General features: G+C 44.8%; 1 protein-coding gene across 1 annotated transcript in view; it reads right to left on the reverse strand.

Moving 5' to 3' along the window:
* The window catches only part of SYPL1 (synaptophysin like 1), a 132,109-nt gene extending 117,844 nt beyond the window's left edge, over positions 1-14,265 (reverse strand). Inside the window, exon 1 of the mRNA XM_061467084.1 lies at positions 14,261-14,265. The gene's annotated coding sequence lies outside the window, so the exon portion shown is untranslated. The remainder of the gene's footprint in view (positions 1-14,260) is intronic.
* Between the last annotated feature and the right edge of the window lie 3,500 nt (positions 14,266-17,765).

Below are 17,765 nucleotides of genomic sequence, written 5' to 3' on the forward strand. Positions count from 1 at the left end.
AAATAACATAGAAAATAGAAAACAGAAAAAAAGGGAAGGGAAGGGAAGGGAAGGGAAGGGAAGGGAAGGGAAGGGAAGGGAAGGGAAGGGAAGGGAAGGGAAAAGAAAAAGGAAAGGAAAGGGAAAAAAAGAAAAGGAAAGGAAAGGAAAGGAAAGGAAAGGAAAGGAAAGGAAAGGAAAGGAAAGGAAAGGAAAGGAAAGGAAAGGAAAGGAAAGGAAGAGAAGAGAAGAGAAAAGAAAAGAAAAGAAAAGAAAAGAAAAGAAAAGAAAAGAAAAGAAAAGAAAAGAAAAGAAAAGAAAAGAAAAGAAAAAAGAAAAGAAAGGTATGAAAAACCCTTGAGAATTTTTCCAACAAGTCTAATCACTGCACTGAGATGGTATAAATGCATCAAAAAAGGCATTTTCGTTTTGTGGCTTAAGGAGGTTTGTTCCTCTAACTAGGGCATATTACTCATTGGGCTCTTCATGTTTATAACAGGCTATTACACATCATCACAGGAGGAAAATAAGACCCTCTAAAAGAATAACATTTCCTGTTGGAAAAGTGTTTTGTCTTCTGTCACTTCTTGTACATGCAATTACAGAATGATTACTACAAAGCATCTTTTTCTCCTTCACCTTATGTATTGGTACATTTGTCAGGACATAAAGACTATTCCCATCTACTGTGCCTCTACATAGTTGGTCAGTCTATTAGTTTTCCTGGGACCTGTCCAGCTCTTCAGTCTCATGATAAAGAAAACTAAAAATACAGGGAAGTGCAAACACCACATTTTGGCAGAGGAACTCAAGACCAAGCAGAGGATCAGGAACTATTTTGACTTCCTTTTCCTCTTTCCTGCTTCACTTCCTGGCACATTGCAATTAGACTCTCCTAATTTTTACAGTGAAACGTCACATCACATCACATGTACTAATACATCATACAGGAACCGAGGAAGGGCAAAACATCTTAAGGCTTTCTCCAGTATTCATGCCAGAAGAGTTGTTTCCTCCATCCCTAGTTATTTTATGATTAACTTCAGGAGAAGGCACACATATAATGAAACAAAACTGTCCCGAGCTGCTGGGAAATTAGGCTGCTGCTGCTGGCCTCATAGGCTCTGCTATGGGCTTGCATGGTAGCACGCAGCATGTCATGCCCTAAACTCTCCAGTCCTTATGCAAGGTGATGCAATGAGCATCACCTTAGCTGCCAGCTGGACTTCTGAGAGGTTAATTCATTATGGTTAATGTAAACAACTAAGATAAAAGATGCAATGAATAGAGTTTTATTCAACAGATATTTATACATTTTTATAGATGTTACTGTAAAGTAGGTCACAGATGAAAGAGAAGAGAGTTTTCATTGTAATGATAATGCTCTTTCAGAATATAGCACACTGCAGGTAAGATGTTTCTAACAAGATTTCAAACACACATGCATCAGTTCAGCTTTTATTAAAATGCTATGGTTGAGGGAATTTCTTAGAGTAAAACTGTACAGCAGGTGGATGGATTGATTCTATATTAGCCAATAGTCATAGCTGGAAAGAGCTGAAATTTTCTAACAGAATGGCGAGCATGGGGAAACACAGTTGTGTTGAAACCCAGCATGCCAGGAAACAGGACGATTTCAGTGACATTTCATAGGAAAAAAATGTAAACACCCATTTGGGTAAGCCTGGAAGTTCTGTTCTGACACCATCAACAGAACATTTTTATTTCATAGTCTAATAAAAATATTTCACATTGAAACCATTTCAACATTCAACATACCAAATTTGAATGAACCCAAGTATTTCTTAACTGTGACCTCATCATTCTTTAAATTATGGACCTTCCTGTGAAGAAGACCTGCACTGTGTTCCATAGGTGAGCTGCCTCTGGTTTGTACCACAAAGCTCAACCCAGTGCTTGGCAAACCAAAGTTGACCCTCTTAGCTGGGAACATGCGCTAAAAGCTTTGAGCTGAAAATTAAACATGTGATCATGAACTTCTTCACTGAAACCTTAGCACTGCCTCAGGAGCCTTCTTTTCCCATAGTCCTAAGAAACACTTCTACTGCACTATCAAGGTGCAAACTCCGGATGAGCCTCTACTTTGCAAAGTTTCACCAGATTTGCTGTTTTAGGTAAGAGTTTAGGGCAAGACAATTCCCTCAGTCAATAACTGAAATTTTTAAAAAGAAAATTTTTTAAAAGAAAAAAAAAGTTGTTGTGGTTGTAGAAAAAAACATCTCTGCTGACAGAGTGCTGCAGGTTTGTCGTCATTGCTGGTGTGGCCTAAGGCCAAAGACCAAGCCTCTCCTTGTCTGTGCTTTACATAGCTAAGGTTGGATCAGGCCACCAGTTTCTGATAAAAGTTCTTCCCAGAAGCAGGGCCAGAACAATCCTTTTTCAGGAAGTCTGGATGGAAAATTGTGGTTTAATTTGGTAGGGAATCAGTGTCACAATAGCAGCAGAAAAAATCTCTGCTCTTACCTGCTGGGGTTTCAGAAGCCCAGTTGGTGTAGCCCAGGCCCTGCAGAACAGGCCAGGTGTGATATGGCCACAGCTTAGACCCAGGTCCTGGTCAGCCTTTTATAGCATCTTTCCTTATGATCAATGTGGGGTCTCTTCCTCTAGTCCACTTTGTGTTTCTTTAACTTCATTTACTAGCACCCAGACAGTAGCTTGTTTTGCTGTCAGAACCCAGCTGAAGGTGACACTATTGGGAACTGCTTAAACTCATCATTAGAGGGCAAATGTAGAAAACTAGAAAACACCAGTCCAGGCAACCAACCTAAAGCCACAGTGCTATGAAACTGGGGGCACACAATCTCTGCCCCAAGCAAGAGGGACTATCCCCAGTTCTGGGAGAGCAGACAGCCAGCAGGGAGCAGGCAGGCTGTTGGAAAGCAAGGGGTGAGCTTTCTGCAAATAAACTCCAACCAGAACAAGGTGGAATGCTCTGCTCTCCTCGAGGAAGGGGAGCCGCTTTGGCATGCCTTATACCTCCTGCTGGCTGTGGGCAAGAGGGTGCAGAGCTCCAGTCTGAAACCAGGCATGAGCAGGGACTGTTACTGCCCAGTAAAAGCATACCTGGTGACCCCAGGATGTTATGGAGATGAAAAAGATCTTTATGACCATTCTGTTAAACAACAAAGGTCCCAGGAGTTTGGCTTCATACTGAAGTGGACAGTGGACATTTCTGATTTCTCAGACATCTGTGAGAACAAAACCACTTCTATTTCAGTGTTCCTCATGTGGGTTTTTGCTCCAAGATCTGCTTCTGCTACAAGAAAATCTCTCTGCCTACATGGCTATAGCTTGCAGCATGACCGTGTCAAAAGTAAATGCATTTAAGTGTAAATTCTCTTCTACTTTAGGCAATACAGACTTTACCTGCTTCTTACTGTGTGGTCTGGGACACCAGTCGGTGAATTAGTTGTTCTTCAATTTAGATGAATTTATATGCCAAGAGAATGCTCATTATCTGACAGGGTCGGAGGAGTAGCTGTGTCCTTAGCTGGGGAAGCACTTGTTGGCAGGGCTGGAAATAAGACGAAGCACTCTGCAGAAAGGAGGAATAGGGCAACATGCCAGATATTAAGTAGAGTGCAGAAGACAATTACTGGAGACAAGCAGTTTGGGCTCCTTTACCACCTTCTCTATTCACAACAGAGAACGTGCTAAGGAATGTTGAGGTAGAAATAAATTTCTCTCTCAACATTTTTATGCATGTTTTCTTATTGCTAATCTAAGCAACACAGTATAGGTCTATCAATCTGAACAGGCCAGTACAGGTCTATCACTGCTCCCACACAACAGAGCTATTTGCATTGAACTAGCAAAAACATATAGAGCCCCACGTCCAATTGTTACAGCCCAAATCCTTAGGCAAAAGGAGAAATTCAGCCAGATATTACTAAATTGGTTGGTTGGGGTTCATCTTTTTGCTCAGTTCTACAGATTCTTCTGAACTGCAGAGCCAAAAGCCAGCCACACAGGCCTAAATGCCACAGGAACAAGAGAGCCACCAACAGGGATGATTTGATGGCTAATGCTGAATTTACAACAGCAGCCACTTTGGTTGGAAAGCCCTAAGTGGTATTTATGCTGAAAAAGCACATGTAGTCAAACCAGCACGTCTTTCCCAAAACATCTCAATTGTTGCTTTATTTATAAATCCACTCAAGACTTCAAGCAGCAGAAAGCATATGTCTCGATGGTCCTTGATAGCTGTGCAGGACTCAGAGGGAGACCATCCAGCCAATACTACCCCCACACTGGCTGGGGCAGAAAGATGAAAGCAGCACACTCCAGGGCTAGTGACGGGCCCATGTAATTCATAATCAAATTAGGGGCTGGCTTCTCATTCCAGATAATAGAGTGGGAACATGTCCCTGCCTTCACCTTTCACACAACCAGCCTACAGCTGTCATTGTGGTTGATGGGACTAGATTATCTTAAGGTCCTTTCCAACCCTAACTATTCTATGATTCTGTGATTCTATAGCAGTTGTACAAAAGATGCCCTGTGCAGAAGGACAGTACCTAATCTCTACCTTTGCCTTTCAAAATGCTTCTCTGTCTCCCTCTTCCTAGACACCAGGACTTATTAGTAGGTGGAACATGTATCCTTCTGTTTACAGCCAGGGCTACTTATGCTTCCACATTTTTTTTACAGGTAACCCTTATTTTTCATGTATTTCAGCACATTATTCTATCAGTTGATTAACTAAATACTCTCTTCCAAATGACAATATTACTGCAAGCTGAATAGATGGGAGAAAATACAATTCTGGGCCACGACCAAGTGATTCAGAGGGGCAGGATTCAGAGGTTTTTTTCCGAGCTGGTTCATGCCAGCACTGCACTGGGGAAATTTAAGAGGCCTCCGTGGCATTACTTGCAAATACCAGTGGAGGAATGAATCAAAAGCATGTTGCAGAAGATGGTTTTAGTTATTGAAACAAAGATGTATTTGTGACCCATCACTAGAAGTAAGTAGCCTTCATTAGTCAGCTGGGTTTGCATGGGATCTTTGTTGGAGTTTGTTCAACTTGAGGATTAAAACAAACAAGAAAACAATCAACAGCAAAAACCCACAAGAAAATGACCAAATGGTTCAGCACAAAACAGAGGTGACAGAGCTGGACAAGTGTTTCAACACTGTCCCCGGCAATAGTAGGTAGCGATCAATGGTGGTTGTTCAGTGACCTTTATAAAATGTATTTGGCCAGAGATATATCCAAGCTGGTGAATGTTAACAAAAAATAACATTCCGTTTCAATTTGAAGTGAAAACACAGCAAGAGGTAAATGCTGCAAAGGCTCAGCCATGGCCTGCCTACAGGGTTGGGAGCTACATCCCCCAGTTTGCATCCCAAAAGGTCCTTTTGGTGAACCATGGGCAGGTTCCTGCCTGTTAACAGTGTCCCACAAACCCCATCTTTAAAAAATGGGGTTTTTTTTAAGGAAAAAAAAAAAGCCAGAAAACCCCACAACAGCCCCACTTTTGTGGCATGTTAGAATATGGAGGTATTGCAACTAGCTGGCTCCTGCACAACTGCCTGAGCTGGGCTATGGGCCCTCTAGCCATGCCCGACTTGCTCTTCCGGCAGCTACTGTGCTTTGCTTCTGCTACACCTCATATGCCACCTAGTGGCTTCCGAAGTGCGAAATTCCTTATTAGTCACAACATCCAGACACGCCGCTTCTGCCAGTTGTTCACTACGTCTCATCCTTGCTACTGAAGAAGTAAGCCGAGGCACTGCTGCAAATCTTCTCCTTGACGTCCTGTCCCAAGAGCTGCCTCTCGTCAGCACGAGCAAGCTCTCCCTCCTCACTGCACCCTCAGAGACCCCCGCAAGGAATTTCCACCACCTTGGGCTTTGCTTACAGCTCTCTCCTGTTTGCCCATCATGTCCAAAGCCTTCCTGGACCCTGACCTGCTTTGGCTGCCCACCTTAACCCCTCTGCCCCACCACCTTGACCACATGTCTGGAGGAAAGGGGGCTGTACATGTTACTTTGAAGCATTCAGTGATGTCAGACAGTTGCCACAAAATTCACAGGTTAGTTAAAATCCAGGTTTTAAAAAAATTAAACCAAAAGGGTCTAACGCGGTCTTCCCCTTTCTCTCTTCCGAGTGTCTTCCAAGGGTCAGGGAGGGTTTTATCAGCTACTTTTTGAATGCCCTACAGCCATCTTCATACAGATAAAACGTGTAACAGCATAGCCTAGTGGTTAGGTTGTTTCTCCAAGAAAGAGGAAGTTTTGGTCAAGAACTGTTTTGTCTCCAGAACAGTTAATTCAATTAGACTTCCTCCCTTCTCAGTATGGTGACCTAACCACCGTGGTGACAAATACATTTGTGCCTTGGTCAGCCCCTAAGTGCTGCTGGAAAAGTGATGCCATGCCTGCAGAAGAGGTCAGTGGAAACCCCTCGAGGACTGCCAGCACCATGGTTGCTCAGGATGAGCCCAGCTCCAGCCAGGATGCCTCGCCACAGGACACAGAGCACCTGTTTGCAGTTATGAAAGGAAGAATTTTGCCATCATTAAACTGGTGCAATGGGTGTCCAGCTCACAAGCAAAAGAAGGATCTGGATCCAATACATGTTATCTCCAGTACTTGCATTAGGCAGAGGCAGCAATAAAAAAGAAGCCCCCCAAACATTTATTTCTTGTCTTTAATTTCAAAAGCTTGAGAACGGAATAATCCTTGCTGAAAATGCCAGAAGTTTCCTTTTCCTGCAACAAACTGTTTGATTTTTATGCAAAACAAAACAAAACAAAACTCCCAAACCAATGCAATTCTTTCAACATTTCTAAATGGTTTACCATTTTTTCCTTTTGGACCACTTGGAGAAATTGCTTTGTGTTTGTGAATGGCCACTGCCAGGCTTCAACACAGACAACAAGCAGACATGCCAAAAATAATTTTTCCCTTTGCCAATGTAACCAAGAAGAATACATGTAGCAACTGCCCAGTATGAGAGGGGGAAATTGCTCCTTTTTCTCCTCTTTTCCATCCACATTTTCTCCTCCTTTTTTCCCTATATTACAATATGCTAAGGGCCCGATCTTGTATTCTGGGCCTTTAAAAGAACTCCAGAACAACAAACTTAAAAGTGAGGAAATGCCATAGAAAGATCCTTATGGTACAACCTTCCCTCCTTCCCCTGCTTTTTCCAAACTACATTTCTATCCAGCCACACTTTGTGTTACTGTCTCCTCACAGCTGATTCAATTACTCAGCTCTGAAAGCCAAAAGTCTTTTGAGGTGCTTCAAGCCATTAGCTTCTCAAACCAGGGCCCCTGCCTCTGCTTTGTACAGCAGTCTTTGTATGGTGCCATGTGCCTTTGTGCCAGTATATATAAGCAAGCACAAGCATCAGTTTGTTTTCTCATCATTTAAAATCAAAATGCTGAACCTTTCTGCATTTCAGGGGCATTATACTTTAGAGTATCAGTCCCCCACCAGGTGACCTCTTGCTTTCTCCTGTATTTTTCAAGACGGTTGTTTTATCCAAATAGTATCTCTCTATGTATTTGAACTGATGCTCGAACCCATTTTTGCTCTGCTCCGTATCTTACACCTGGTTTAAATTCAGGTGCTGACCTTAGCTGCTATGCATCACCAGACACCGAGGGCTGTGAGAAATGGTCTTGCCCTTCGGGAACTGGTTCCTCGCTTTAATTAAGGCAACGCAGGTGAACTTACACCACGAACTGCTGCCCTGTAGCTCAGAGAATCAGTTGCACCGTGCAGAAGTCACGCAGTCCTACCTATCAGTTAAACCCCATCCAGGAGGTCATGTCCGTGCAGGGGAACCGCGTAGCAAACCCAGCTTGGAGCCCCCGAGCAGGGCAAGAAACAGCAAAGCCCAGGAAGCAGGAGGGGAGGAAGCAAACCTGGTTTTGAGCCCTGCCTGCCGCGGGAGAGCCGAGGAAGTGAGACGTGTGCGCGCTTAGCAGCTAGAGGGCAGGCTCCTTTTTCCTTTAGAACTTGGAAAATGCTTCCTTGCGGCTGCCGTCGCTTTCAGAGTATGCAACAGGAGCGACTCAGCTCCAAGTCGCTTACGGCCAATGGCAGAAGTCTTCTGTGTACAATTAGGGGCCGGGGGGAGCCCAACCCCCAAGACCAAAATCACAGCTACACAAAGCTGATGGTTGCTGTGAAAGGTTTGGCTTCTGCCAGCCAGGCCTATTTCTGACACGCAGAGGGGCAGGAATCGTGTCCAAGTCGGCAATATTCCGCAGATGTGGCCTCAGCTCATTGCAGACACCTCACAAAGAGCACATAGCCTCCCAGGCCTCCATGATGGGAAAAATAATTGAAAGGGTTTACAAATAACACTCATTAAATCACCCCAATAACTTCCTTTTCTGTTTTTGTTTTCTTCTTTCTTCCTGTTAGGACAAGGACATGCAAGGTGAGCTAAGCAGCCTCTGTGGAGCTCAGTCTCAAGTGATTTACTTACTCCATAGCAAAAAAATTTCCACTGTTTTCTGTGGCCATGACGGTTGGAAGCTTGGTCCATGGCACTAAACACAGCTGGAGCAGTGTCCAGATGCCTGCCTGGTGCTGCTGGGTGCGAGGCTGCTGGGCCAGGAGTTGCCATGCTGCCATGCAGCCACTCAGATGGGCAGGTTTATGTCTTTAAAGGAAAATTCTCCTTCTCTTTGTTGTTTCTTGAAAGAGCCATTGAAAAATCACCTGTCGTGGTATTACTTTTTGCGGTGGAAACATCCCCATTGAAGTTTAAGGGGAGACTATTACACTGCCTAGTACCACTGCTATTCATACAATGAAGGACTAGGGCAAGTAACACTGCAAGTGGTGCCTAAAAATTAACGTAGTTATGGAGGTTCTGCCAGTGCAGGGATTTGTCTTGTTGGAAACACTAGGCAGTGCCAGCTTAACTCTGTGTTGAACAGGGGAAGGATTGCAGTTTTTTCCCCATCGTGCAGCAGACCTTGTGCTTCCTGATGAAAATAACTTCAAGGGCACCCTTGATAGGCAGCAACATGGGGGAACCCACCAGAGAAGCAAGGCTTGGTCAGGACTGGGTCACTTTTTTCAGCCAGGCAATAGCCAGAAATCAAGAAGTCCCCAAAGACACAGTTCCCTGGAAAATAAAGTCTTGCATGGGTGGAACACTGCTCCAGGCTGAAACAGGATAGCCAGCCTTAACATAAATACAGTCCTCTGTAGATACTGAGAAAATCTGTCCTTTCATTGCACTTCTTCTTGCTTATCTGCAAACCTCAAAATCTTATGGCTCTTAACATACGGACATCTGATGTGTGAGGTACTGCTCCATTTAATGGAGAAAGGCTTGAAAGAAATTTGGGTAGTTAAGATGCCATTAGAGGTCTGCAGAGCCCCCATCCCTGGGAATGGAGATAGCCATGAGAAGTGCTCATCTTCTCATTGTTCACCAGCCAAAAGGCAAAGGTTTCTGTGAAAAAGCACCAGCAGAAGGCAGGAGGAGACATTTAAATACAGCTTTGTGTCAATGCAGGCAGTGGGGAGAGGGCAGGCGGAGGTGGAGCTGCGAGGAGACAGCCTGGTGGGAGGGCTGCCACTGCCTTCCTCTGCCCTGCCTTTCTCTGTGGGTGATGTTCATGGCCACATTCCAAGTGACACAGTTATCGGAAACACAAAATCTTGATGGCAGCAGCCCTTGGTTTCTTGGCAGGCTGCAGCTGCTGGAGAGCTGCTGCTGGACCCATCCTGTGGCTCAGTCACTACTGTGTTTGGATGACAGTTTATCTTTCTGGTAGCTTTTGCTTCTGGGTTGGTTGGTATGGCTCCAACTTGCTTTTGCCTTTTTTCCTTTTAGGGAGGTGTAAAGCACTTTCTACACGTGTAAGGTCACATCTGATGAAGAATAAGCAAGCACCATTACACAGCACATCTATTTTTCTTGTTTAACATAAGTGTAAAACCGAGCCATGAACAGAACAAGAACATATCCTCCTGGACTGTGCAGGTAAAAGAGGTGCAAAAGCAGAAGTAGGATTAGAGGGCAAACCTTCTGCCAGCCGTCATAACCAGGAGCAAGGCCTGACTTCAGATTTAATACTCTTGTTATAAATAGCACTAGTCAAAGCTCTCAAGTAGAAATACAGGGAAATGAAGCTAAATGGGTAGTCATTGAACAGATTTTCTCTGCTGCCAAATATGAACCCAATGACAAACAGTATTTTCCTTAGAGGTGTGGGGGAAACCAGGCAGGGAGGTAAGGGGGTGCATTGGTGAGAGCAGCTTCTGCTGCTTATCACGGGCCCCTTCCTCTGCTCCTGCCTGGGCTCTCCCAGTACCAACACCTCTGCTTGATGCTTGATAGATGCTTGCTCCAGGACCCTCACGGAGTTCAGCTACATGGAAGCCTGAGCTGTCTCTTGCGTAAGAGAGGAAACGCTGCAGCAGCTTCTTCCTCTTCACACATTTACCAAATCTCTCTTGCCTCAAGCTCCCTGCTCCTTCATTTGCAGCCTCTCTCTCACACAGGAAGCCCTTGCTGGCAGGGACACTGAGACCAGGTTAGAGAGACAAGTCCATGGCTGAGATTTCTACTATGCATTCTTCTATTGGTTTATCATAGAATCATAGAATAGTTAGGGTTGGAAAGGACCTTAAGATCATCTAGTTCCAACCCCCTGCCATGGGCAGGGACACCTCACACTACACTAGATCACCCAAGGCTTCGTCCAACCTGGTATTGAACACCACCAGGGATGGAGCATTCACAACTCCCCTGGGCAACCCGTTCCAGTGCCTCACCACCCTAACAGGAAAGAATTTCCTCCTTATATCCAATCTAAACTTCCCCTGTTTAAGTTTTAACCCATTACCACTTGTCCTATCACTACTGTCCCGAATGAAGAGTCCCTCTCCAGCATACTTATAGCCCCCCTTCAGATACTGGAAGGCTGCTATGAGGTCTCCACGCAGCCTTCTCTTCTCCAGAATGAACAGCAACAACATCCTCAGCCTGTCTTCATACAGGAGGTGCTCCAGTCCCCTGATCATCCTTGTGGCCCTCCTCTGGACTTGTTCCAAAAGTTCCATGTCCTTTTTATGCTGAGGACACCAGAACTGCACACAATACTCCAGGTGAGGTCTCACAAGGGCAGAGTAGATGAGCAGGATCACCTCCTTCGACCTGCTGGTCACGCTCCTTTTGATGCACCCCAGGATACGGTTGGCTTTCTGGGCTGTGAGCGCACACTGAAGCCGGCTCATGTTCATTTTCTCATCAACCAGCACCCCCAAGTCCTTCTCCACAGGGCTGCTCTGAATCTCTTCTCTGCCCAACCTGTAGCTGTGCCTGGGATTGCTCTGACCCAGGTGTAGGACCTTGCACTTGGCATGGTTAAACTTCATAAGGTTGGCATCAGCCCACCTCACAAGCTTGTCGAGGTATTTTCTTCCTTGTAGCTGGTGCAGTGCTGTGTTTAGGCTTCAGTCTGACAACAGTGCTGATAACACACCGATGATTCAGTTGTTGCTCAGTAGCAATTGCTCTGATCAAAGGCTTTTCAGTCTCTCATGCTCTGCCAGTGAGGAGGGGCACAAGAAGCCAGGAGGAAGCAGAGACAGGACGCCCAACCCAAACTAGCCAAAGCGGTATTCCATACCATGTCATGCCCAGTATATAAACTGGGGGGAGTACCAGTTGCAACCTACTGTAGGGCGTGTCAGCAGGAGAGCACCACCACCTCTCCTCCATTCCTCACTTAGCCAGCCCCAGCTGAAGGAAATACCCTTCCTCTACTGCTTGCACCAGCAGGTTTGCATATAAAAAGCCTGCTCCTGACAGCAAAGGCCAGTTGTGGACAGAACCTCCCAGTTCATTCCTGCAAGCCAAGCTGCTGGAAACAACTTTTTGTTAGGATTAACCATGCCAGATTCAGACCTCTATTAAAGTATACCCCAAACCTCCCAGTGCCTCCTGATTTGGTGCTTCCCCAGCTCCCCATTCCCATCCCCTCAGACAGCATCTCTCAAGAATATGCATAAAATAACAACAGCAAGATACTCATTGTTAGCAAATTTGTCATTGATTATAACAAAACACTCTGCTAGCCCAGATCCCCTGGTGGGATTATGTATGCACAGAAGAGGCATGAGAAAGAGCTGACAGAGCAATTGTTTTTACAGTCGTCTCTCAGATGGCTGAGATGTTGGATGGTTTAGCAATTCACTCCACAGAATTCCTTACAATAAAGAAGAGGGACTGATGTCTCCCATAGAGATACAGAAAAGGACCCAGTGGTAGATGCAGGACTGGACCCATGCTCTCAGTAGTGCACTTGTGACCCCGCCTGGTGCAACATTGCATGACAGGAGTTATGTTTTTGTAGTCAGGTTCCTGGTAGAGAGAAGCTTCAGGGGCAAAGAGCCAGCTGAGTCCAGCTGAACCACAGCACGCTCAGGCTGTTTGTGGTTTGTTTAACTCACAGCCCCTTTTAATAAATCTCAGCTGTGCCCTTGCTGGTGGCAGATCTCCCGTGGCTACAGCACACACACAGGTGCAGCACCCAGTGATCCCATTGCTGAGAATGCTGTGGACATGGCCAGGTCTTTGGCTGGGACAGCTCCTCTCACAGCACTCGTTTCCACCCATCTGTCACAGCGTACACAGACTTCCTGTGGTAGGGAGCATTGCTGGGTAGTGGGATCAATCACACCCCTGTCTAGCAGGTTGTTAAGGCAGGAAGGTTTCCATTAAGTCAGCAAGGGTGTTAATTTATAGCATGTTTGCTACTTCTCTCCAAATACTCTTCCAGGTGAGAGCTCACTCCCTCATGCTCACTGTACACTAAGTGCAAAGATTAACAAGCATTTTGCTTAACTGCAGTGGTTGATGAGGTCCTTCACCCTCCCCACCCTCCACTGTGGGCTCCTGGCCTCTACTTCAGGTTGAGCTGCTGCTCAAACTGCATCAGAAGGTTTTCCTAGCTGAATTAAAACCTAAATAAAACATATCTATGTATATGTATTTTGGCCTAAGAGTGGCTATTTATGGGTATAACGTTGTGAATGAGCATTGTAAATACAAAGCCAAATTTTGCAAAAACTGCTGTTTGGACAAGTTCCAAGTGATTGTGTACCAAGAGCTAATCATTAGTAGAGTCTGAGTCTGCTTCCCCACTCACAAACACTACAGATTTTGTTAGCTTTTTGATATCAAAAATATCTTCTCAGAGTTGAGCAACTAAAGGTTTATTATTGGATTAAGGACAAGCTAACCAGCAATGGAATGAATAATAAATGTATAGAGCATTACTTTATTTTGTAGGGAAATGCAATTACTTACATCACATATGTTGTAGGAAAGTTCTATTAATTACATCTTAGAGGTGAGGTCACTAGTTTCTAACAAAATATTTTAGAGTACAAAATTGAAACACAACAAGCCATGCTGCATTTTCATATTTGCAGCAAGAATTATGTGAAATATCCAATTAAAAAGAATGTTTAATCATAACTTATTGGCTTGTACCACTTCAAGTGAGATAACTGTGGTTTGCTTTTCTCTTGTTAGCATGGTGCCTCTTCATTATTACAAAACTTTAAAGTGAAGATAATACCACTCAGGTCTCAGATACACCTGAGTGAATCTTGAACCACAAAGAGTCAAAGGACTCTGGAGCTGTACGATGCCACCAGCCACTCCTTTCCACTGCTTTGCATTTCATAGAGCTCCTTACATTACATACAATATAGTTTCATTGCGCTTGTTCCATCCAAGTGAAAAGCAATAGAGAATTAAGTCCACTTTTATGCATAAAGACATGTTTGATCTGCTGCTTTCTTCCAAGTTTGTTGTGCAAATGCAGACGTAGGTTATGGGTAATAAGCCTGCAATAGCAGCTGTTGCAAGCCTGTTGCAAGCCTGCACTCAGAAGGAGATAAATCAGCAAGAAATTAAAACAAAAACTAGACTACGTATAATAGTGATGTCTTTTTTGTATGACAGATAGAGATTAACAAGTGACAAGCTCTCTAAGTCCATTAATGATGCTCTTAGAGATGAGAAAAAAATATGCTCTTACATTTGCAATAACCAGAAGAAATCACCAAAACAAGAACAGAAAAACACCAGGTATTCCTAATAAATTCTTATTTCATGTGCCAAATTTCAGCCAAAGAAGGATTAGTTAGCAAAAGTTTGAAAGCCCGAGATTACTACAGCAAAGCTGGCACAATAGTAACTGCTGATGATTGCTAGTGGAAATCATTGCAACTTGTCTCTCTTTCTGTTACAGAGCCATCTCACATGGGTCTGGATAAATCGGCCATTTTTATCTAGATCAGGGTATCTCGTTTCCATTGACACCCTTCCCTCAGCAGTGGGACTTTAACAACAGGAGACAAGACCACAGCCTCCTCCCCTCCCTGGGTGTAGAATTGGCTGGTGTATTCTCAAAAATCACTGTCTGTGGTGGAACAGGCTACCCAAGGAAGTTATGAATGCTCCATCCCTGGCAGTGTTCAAGGCCAGGTTGGACAGAGCCTTGAGTGACATGGTTTAGCGTGAGGTGTCCCTGCCCATGGCAGGGGGCTTGGAACTGGATGATCTTTAAGGTCTCTTCCAACCCTAACCATCCTATGACTCTATGCTGTAACATCACTCACACAACTGGAGGGCTTCTTTGGTTTTGCTCTTTACAGACACATTAAGCTGAAAATATGTACTCTTGTAAAGAGTGAGAAACGGCAGCCATAACAGAAAAAGGAGTGTTGTGTCTTGAAAAAAAAACATTTGTGTCCTCTGCAGTGAAGAATAAGCAGCAGCAGGTTACTGTCAGCAAGTCCACTGTGCTGTTTCCTCTGTAGCAGAGTGGAGAGCACATCTTGCTAGCACATAGCTGGGAAAAGCCCAACCACTAAAGAGAACATCCCAGGATTACAACCCTTCCGGCTGTGCAGTGACTTGTGTTACACCAGGCAGAAATAAGAGAACCTGCAAGTGGAGAATTATGGTGATAATGCCTGTGTCGTGGTTTAAACCCAGTCAGGCAACTTGTTCACTCACTCCCCTCCTTCTTTCCCTCCCCCTACTCCCAGAGGGACGGAGAGGAGAATCGAAAAGAATGCAACTCCCACGGGTTGAGATAAGAACAGTTTAGTAACTAAGGTATAACACAAATCACTGCTGCTACCACCAATAATAACAATGATAAAGGAAATAACAAGGGAAGAGAATACAGTACCTCACCAGCAACCAACTGATAACTCGCTCCCCCCCCCAAGCCCGACCGATACCTCCTCCAACCCTGCAGTCTCCCAGCCCTTCCGGCTAACTCCCCGTTACCTCCTGGGCATGACGTGCTGTGGTATGGAATACCTCTTTGGTCAGTTTGGGTCAGGTGTCCTGTCTCTGCTTCCTCCTGGCTTCCCCTCCTCCCTGGCAGAGCATGAGGCTCACAAAGTCCTTGGCCAAACCAAAACATCGCTATCAGCTCTGTTCCCGAGCTGAAAGTCAAAACACTGCACTACACCATCTACCAAGGAGGAGAAAAATGACTGCTACTGCTGAACCCAGGACAGCCTGGCTGCTCTATAGGGCATGGCTGCGGCTGAATGTGGTTATGGGCAATCATGTTGGGCAACATCGTAAAAAACATGAGCAGGCTGCAGGTCTCCTCAGACTTGTGTCACTTACCTCAGGTGCTTGGTGAAGTGTTCAAGTCTGTGGTATGGACCAGTCTGAATGGAGGGAGGAAAAATCACACTGTACCCATAAGAAAAAAATCATTGGAAAAGGCCTTGAGATGTTCCCACATGAAAGAGAAGCAAAGATCTGGAGGCAGGAGCTGGAGTCAGTGGTTGGCACATACATTTTTTGGATTGCACAGACATATTGGAAGTTTTATATGCTGTTCAAAAAGGATGTGGCAATTTCTGAATGTCATTGAAGCCAGCTCTGGTTTCCAAATTAACTCCCTGTCTCCCCAGCCTTTTCATTAGAGACAGTCCCTTACAAATCCTTGAAAGCAAGAAGAGGTAGAACGTACTACGTTCTACTTTCCACGTGGGAAGCCTAACCAGCAGGTTAATCTTTAAATGACTTGAGCCTTTTTAGCATTGCTTCCAGTAGTGGAATTCCATATTATTACTACTGCAAGGCTTGACTGTGCCAGGGGTTCCACAGAGTTGGGATGTCTATGGGAGGGAGACGCTGAATGACTGAACTGTGCTGGTGGAAGAAAGTGGAGTTTTCAGACTGAATATGCTCATTCCTTCTGGAACAACACAACTGGAAGACCACTGGCTTATTATGAAGTCCCTTCCACCATAGACTGCGTTAAAGCTGGTTGGAAATGGGAAGTATTGTGGCCCTATTTATTCCCATTAAGCAAAAGGGAGCAATTCATGTACTTTATGGAATCAACTATCCAGAATAGGAGCCACCATCCAAAACTCAAGCACATGACACAAGTCTTCTGAGGGAGTTGAGCTGTGCCTGCAAATGCATTGCTAGGTGTTGCCTGCGTCCTGGGTTCAGCAGTAGCAGTCATTTTTCTCCTTCTTAATAGCTGGTGCAGTGATGTGTTTTGACTTTCAGGCTGGGAACAGCGCTGATAATGCCGATGTTTTTAGTTGCTGCTCAGTAACATTTAGTCTGACCAAGGGCTTTGTGAGGCTCATGCTCTGCCAGGGAGGAGGGGAAGCCGGGAGGAAGCAGAGACAGGACACCTGACCCAAACTAACCAAAGAGGTATTCCATACCAGAGCACGTCATGTCCTGTATATAAACTGGGGGCAGATACCCAGAAGGGCTAGATCGCTGCTTGGGTCGGGTCGGGCTAGGTATCGGTCGACAGGTGGTAAGCAGTTGTATTCTCTGCCTTTGTTATTTCCCTTATCATTATTATTATTGGTGGTAGCAGCAATGATTTGTGTTATACCTTAGTTACTGGACTGCTCTTATCTCAACCCGTGGGAGTTACATTCTTTCGATTCTCCTCCCCATCCCTCCAGGAGCAGGGGAGGAAGAGGGGGGAGTGAGAGGGAGACTGCATGGTTCTGAGTTACCGGCTGGGCTTAAACCACAACAGCCTGGTAGTATAAACTGCATGAACCTCTAGCTGGAACAGAGCTTGGAGCTGCGAGCAAAGTGTTTCCTCATGTTAAGTCAAGAAGGCAGTGCCTGTTCTTCGTAAATAAACAGTTAGGTTTTGAAACAATCCTGACTCTAAAGAATTAACTGAAACAATTCAAACTTTGGCTGACAACTAGGGTGAAAAAAAAAAAGTAATAAATCCTTTTTTTTCTGTTAACAAAACCCACAACTTTATTTTCTAAAGCCCTCAGAAAATAAAAATGACATCATGAGTAATTCTGAAAATTTCTAGATGTTTCTTCAGTTGCCTGGCAGGAGTGTCCCATCCTGTCCCTTCTTTCTCTCACAACATCTTTGCAGCAGGGACAGCTTCCCTCTGGACACCAAAGGTTTGGTACAACTCTGTTTGCCATGATTACAATGATTTGGTAAAGGAGAGTGCTGGTAGTTTCAGAAAGCATGTAGAAAGAGTATGGCTTTTCTGGATGGTGTAGGCTGCAGATGGCAAATGGGAAGGATGATGGGTCCAAGTGAAGAAATCTGTGGGATACCATGAGTCATTGGGGTGGGGAAAGCAAGAAAAGGGCAGAGGGTTATCAGCAGAGAAAAGCCAGAGCTGGGAGCTGCAAGAAGAGGTGATGAGGGAGGTCACAAACTATAATGGTAATGGAGTTCCTGGTAGTGAGTATGAGTGAGGAACTCAAGAAGGACCTTA

The sequence above is a fragment of the Pezoporus flaviventris genome, unplaced genomic scaffold, assembly GCF_033815535.1.
Source record: "Pezoporus flaviventris isolate CSIRO_AGI_PZ_B2104156 unplaced genomic scaffold, CSIRO_AGI_Pfla_v1 ptg000045l, whole genome shotgun sequence".
Taxonomy (NCBI): domain Eukaryota; kingdom Metazoa; phylum Chordata; class Aves; order Psittaciformes; family Psittacidae; genus Pezoporus; species Pezoporus flaviventris.